This window comes from Dermacentor silvarum, chromosome 11 (genome assembly GCF_013339745.2).
Source record: "Dermacentor silvarum isolate Dsil-2018 chromosome 11, BIME_Dsil_1.4, whole genome shotgun sequence".
NCBI classification, from domain to species: Eukaryota; Metazoa; Arthropoda; class Arachnida; order Ixodida; family Ixodidae; genus Dermacentor; species Dermacentor silvarum.
This window is the reverse complement of record NC_051164.1, coordinates 68,070,980-68,076,693: the sequence shown is the minus strand read 5'-3', so window position 1 is coordinate 68,076,693 and position 5,714 is coordinate 68,070,980. Positions and strand designations below refer to the sequence as shown.

At 49.4% G+C, this 5,714-nt stretch overlaps 1 pseudogene; it reads right to left on the bottom strand.

Moving 5' to 3' along the window:
• Window positions 1-4,541: 4,541 nt before the first annotated feature.
• On the bottom strand, window positions 4,542-5,187 carry LOC125941485 (uncharacterized; annotated as a pseudogene).
• Between the last annotated feature and the right edge of the window lie 527 nt (window positions 5,188-5,714).

Genomic DNA, 5,714 nt, shown 5'->3' with positions numbered 1-5,714 from the left:
CTGACTGGGAGATTACCACTGTTGTTAAAATAAAAGTGTACAATGATTGCATTCTACTGGTGCTAACATACGGGGTAGAAATGTTGAGGCTAACAAAAGAAGCTCAAGAACAAGTTGAGGACTGTGGAAAGTGCTATGGAATGAAACATGTTATACGTAATGTTAAGAGAGCGCTTTGGATCAGAGAGCAAACAAGGATAGCCAATATTCTAGTCGACATTAAGAGAACGAATGGAGCTGGGCAAGCCATTGCGCTGGTATCTTCCAACTGAATTCCCCCCGCAGGGGCATCTGCAGCAGCAGGCGTTTGGTGGTTTGCAACACCACGGACCCGAACACATGAGGTTTGGACCCTCCCGAGTGTAGCCGTGTCTGGGGAAAGGGGATCCTGGGGGTTGAGCCGATGCCAGGTGTTCGGACCTTTACGGCCCCCTGGCGGAGGCGACACACCTCTTTGGCCTCTGCTTCACATAGACGGCACCCCCGGGCTGACCCACCCAGGGGAAATCGGCAGTCACCTTTTCCTGTCCTCTTCCTCCTCGTGCCTTTTTCTTTACTCTCTTCTTTTATAGCTGTCCTGTCTTCTTTTATCTTCCATTCACTTCTGATTTTCATAGGTGGCAAGGGTTAACCTTGTGTGGCTAACCTGTCTTGGTTATGTCGGATTAGGTTATAGTCGCGGTGTACAGCTGGCGAGGGTAGGACTTGCTCGCAAGTTCCTGTCCCGTCCCCTCGTTGGGCTCCATGGTGGGTGGCTGGCACCGTGGCCGAACAACACAACTTTATATGGCTCCTCCTTTCCTCCAAAATGATCGCCCCTCTAACAAAAGAGGGCGGAACGAAGCAGCTGAATTTTTCCTGACAAGGAAAGTGAACTTCCCAAAATATCATGTAGTGCATAGTAACGCAGAAGAAAAGCCAGCAAGAATCTTGTCACCATTCACAGTATCCAAGTCCTTGACAGAAGCCCTAGGCCCTGGCTACAAGCTTTCCAAAATGTCCAGTGGCGATTTGCTGCTTGAACTCCGAGACGATGTCCAATACTCAAAGCTGTCAAACATTGTGTCCATTGGGGACATTCCTGTCTCCGTCACATCCCACCGATCCCTCAACACTGTCCGCGGTGTAATATCAGAAATCGACTGCGTACGCCTAACAGAAAAAGAAATGATTGAAGGGCTCGCCGACCAAGATGTCATAGACGTTCACCGAATCAAAATCCGGAAGGACAACAAGGAAATAGACACGAAACACCTTATCCTCACGTTCAACAGCAACACACTCCCTGAATCAATAGAAGTCGGCTACTTGAAAATAGATGTAAGACCCTACATCCCCAACCCCCGCAGATGCTTGAATTGTCAGAGGCTTGGCCATGGCTCACAGAGTTGCCGGGGCCGCAAAACTTGCGCGAAATGCGCTTCGAAGGAACACGTTTCCGAAAACTGTGACGCTGCGCCACATTGTGCAAACTGTGAAGGAGAACATGCCGCATACTCCAGGGCGTGTCCGTCCTGGAAAAAAGAAAAAGAGATTACATTGAAAACCAAAGAGAACATTTCATTCAAAGAGGCAAGAAGGCGTATTGCGTTAAGAAACACTTTCTCCTTCGCTGATGCGGTGCGACTGGGGCGTAGCACCGCACCAGCTTTCGGCGCCTGCCCAGGCCACAGGTCACCAGGCCTCCTGGCAGAGCCACCCACGCCCCAGGCAGAGACAGCGCAAGCTGCCCTGCCAACTCCCAAACTGGGCCCTCCGGCCCCTCAGTCAGCAACCCACAAGGCTCCTCCCACACGGGAGAGGCCTGTAACACGCACACCCGCGGTTTCGCGGAGCTCCAGTGCCTCAGGAGAGGCAATGGAGACCACTACCATCTCGCCTCCACTACCGCGGCGGCACAATTCTCTCGAAAAAAAGAAAAAGGAAAAAACCCGGATAACAGGTCCTCAAAAACTAGGAACATAATTGTTTCTAGTCACATTTCCACAAAATAATTAAACATGGCATTCCTGATACATTGGAACTGCCGTGGACTCATCAAAAACTACACTGACATAAAAGATATCCTAAACTCATTTTCTCCTGTGGCTTTATGCTTACAAGAGACTAACTTAGGACCACAACACAAGAACCTTTTAAAAAAATACAAAGTATTTCGTTGTGACAGAGAGCATGCGAGTAGGCTCTCTGGAGGTGTCGCAATTATTGTACCAAATGGTGTTGCTACTCATGAAATCAGGCTTCAAACCAAATATGAAGCTGTAGCAGTGACTGTTCTTGATTTTAAAACAATTACAATATGCACTGTATATCTCGAACCACATCTAAATGTTACACTTCATGATTTAGAAGCACTTTTTAAACAGTTACCAGAGCCATATTTGGTTGTGGGGGATTTTAATGCGCACTCCTCTTTTTGGGGTGGTGACCAAACAGACACTAGAGGGCGTATCATAGAAGATTTTATCTTATCTAGTAATGTCTGTCTGCTTAATACAGGCAAACGTACATATTTCTCTCCGAGTTCAGGAAAAATGAGCTGCTTAGATTTATCTTTTACCTCTCCATCAGTTTTTAACGATTTTAATTGGGATGTACTTGACAACCCCTACGGTAGCGATCACCTTCCTGTAAAAATTAGCTTATCATCCTCACCACAGATCATCCCAAGCAAACCACGCCGTTGGAAGCTGCACTTAGCCAACTGGACACTGTTTCGAGAACAGGCCAGCCTGGATAAAGTTTTCTCATGTCATCTCAATGTCGACGACTTAAACGAACTGTTTACTACCTGTATCATCACTGCTGCGCAGCTGGCTATTCCTCAGTCTTCAGGAGTGGTACAACATAATCATAAAGCCTGGTATACAAAGGAATGCAGGGAAGCAAAAAAGAAACAAAACAAAGCTTGGGGGATCTTCCGCAGATACCCAACACAGGAAAATCTTGTAAACTTTAAAAAGGCGAAAGCCAACGCGCGCCGCATTCGTCGCGATGCTGAGAAAACTTCTTGGAAAAACTACGTATCGTCCATCAACAGTTCAATCACATCCAAAAAAATGTGGGAACAAGTTCATAAATAAGTCGCAGCTTTTCCCCCTTCACAATTCCATTTCTAACAGCTCCCGGCACACAAACAAGCATAGGTGAACAGGCAGACATACTAGGGCAACATTTCTCTGAAGTTTCAAGTTCTTCACACTACACAGACTCGTTTTTGAAGTACAAACATACAGCAGAAAAACAACGGCTTCCTACAAGTGGCAGTACAAACGAGCCTTATAATACACTGATCACGCTTCAGGAAATACAAAAAGTACTGTCAGCCGGTAAACAGACAGCACCCGGCCCTGATGAAATACATTATGAATTGCTGGCTCACCTCTCAGAAGCTGCAGTAGAAGCACTTCTGCAATTCTTTAACAAAATATGGGTATCAGGTAAAATACCGGAAGCTTGGAAAAAGCCGTGATTGTACCCGTTTCTGAAACCGGCAAAACCACCAACCAATCCTGGCAGTTATAGGCCCATAGCTCTCGCAAGTTGTCTCGCAAAATCATTTGAAAGTATTCTGAATATTAGGCTGATGTTTGTTCTCGAATCACGTGAACTCCTTGACATCCACCAATGTGCATTTAAAAAAGCATGTTCAACAACTGACCATCTCGTCCGCCTAGAAAACACAGTCGAGAAGCATTCGTACACAAACAACACTGTCTGGCAGTCTTCTTTGATATGAAGAAGACTTACGATACCACCTGGAGGTTTGGGATTCTCCGCGACCTAGCAGACCTTGGTATCCGCGGTAGGATGCTGAACTGCCTGAAAGATTTCCTGTCCGACCGTTCATTTCATGTACGCCTGGGTACAACTCTCTCAAAGAGGTTCATCCAGGAGAATGGAGTGCCGCAGGGTTGCATTTTATGTACGACCCTCTTCACAGTAAAAATGAACTCCATAACAAAAATCATTCCAAGGTCCATTATGTATTATGTATATGTTGATGACCTTCAAATAGCATGCACATCCTGCTTGCCAACATGTGAGAGACAGATACAACTCACATTGAACAAACTCGCGATCTGGGCAGACAGAAACGGATTTAAGTTTTCTCCACAAAAAAACAGTCGCTGTTCTTTTCTCACTCAAAAGAGGCCTACAGGTTGACCCCACCTTACACCTAAATGAAACCATACTCCCAGTAAAGAAAGAACAAAAATTTTTAGGTGTAACTTTTGACAAAAAGCTCACATTCTTACCACATATAAACTGTGGTGGGAGGGTTCGAGCCGAGGCGGCCGAGGAGGCAGGCTGAAGCCCGAGGGCCGCGGAGTAAAGACACACGCTCCGAGTCCCCAGCAGAAGTGCCCCCGTTTATTCACAGCACAGCCTTTATATGCTACATCCTATAGAGGGCGCCTCATAATCGGCTTAGCACTCGCGCCCTCTACATCCCCCCTTTTGGGAAAGTAACAGAAAGCAACCCCTTGCTCTCAGGTATACAACGTAATGACAAATGTCTCATGGCACGTTCTACAAGTTCAGCCGCACCGGCGGCCTAACACAACGTCCAGACCGAGTGCGTACAACTGACCCAGGCGGTCTTGAGGGAGTAGCCGGGGCAACCGGTGGCGATGCAACTGGTAGAGGAGTAAGTGCCCTGGGAGTTGGACTGCTGCACACAGGCTCTGGGCGAGTTGGAGTCTGTGGCAGGCTTTCAGATCCTCGTGTCCGTGGACTGGAGCTGCCGAGGTCTAGACCACCTGATGACGGAGACTGCTGCGGAACCAGATGTCTCCGGTTGCGGACGAGAGCACCTGCATCCGTCTGGACCACGTAGGAGCGTGGACGCTGCGCTGGGCTAAGAACAGTGCCAGCACAATCTGTGTCGCGAATCCACACTCTCTCTCCCTCCTCCAGGGGCCGCAAATCTTGTGCAGCATGTCGACGGTCAAAATCTTGACGCTGGCGACGTCGTTGGGTAGTGTCACGCCGGTGGAAGTCGGCAGCGTTAGGTGGTTCTGGAAGCAACGCGGCCATGGGGACCGGAAGGCGAGTCCTGAGGCTGCGCCCCATGAGCAGCTGAGCAGGGCTGTACCCGGTCACGCCAGGTGCGTTGCGGTATGCCAAGAGGGCCAAAGGCCAGTCCGGAGACTTCTTGAAGAGTTCCTTAACCGTCCGCACCATACGCTCGACTTCCCCATTAGACTGCGGGTACCTGGGACTGCTGGTGACGTGGGAGAATCCGTAGCTCTGGGCGAAGACGCGGAATTCTGCCGACGAAAATTGAGGCCCATTATCGCTGACGAGGGTCTCTGGGATCCCATGCCTTGCGAAGACACTTTTGATGATGGAGATCACCGCTGTAGACGTCGTCGAGCGAAGGGACAGCACTTCAGGGTACCTCGAGTAGTAATCTACGAGGAGAAGGTAGTCGGCTTCTTCGTGATGAAATATGTCCACCCCGACTCGCTCCCAGGGACGGCTAGGCGTCACGGTAGGCAGCAGTGGCTCTGCTCGCTGGACCCGCGTGGTAGCACAGTTGGGACAGTTCTCCACCATTGTCTTGATCTGACTCCCCATGGTCGGCCACCAGACAGCTCCCCTGGCGATGGCGCGGCAACGGTTCACTCCGAGGTGTCCGTCATGGATGAGGGAGAGGACGTGCTTCCGCAGAGAAGCGGGCACCAGCAGGCGTCCACCGCAGAGGAGAA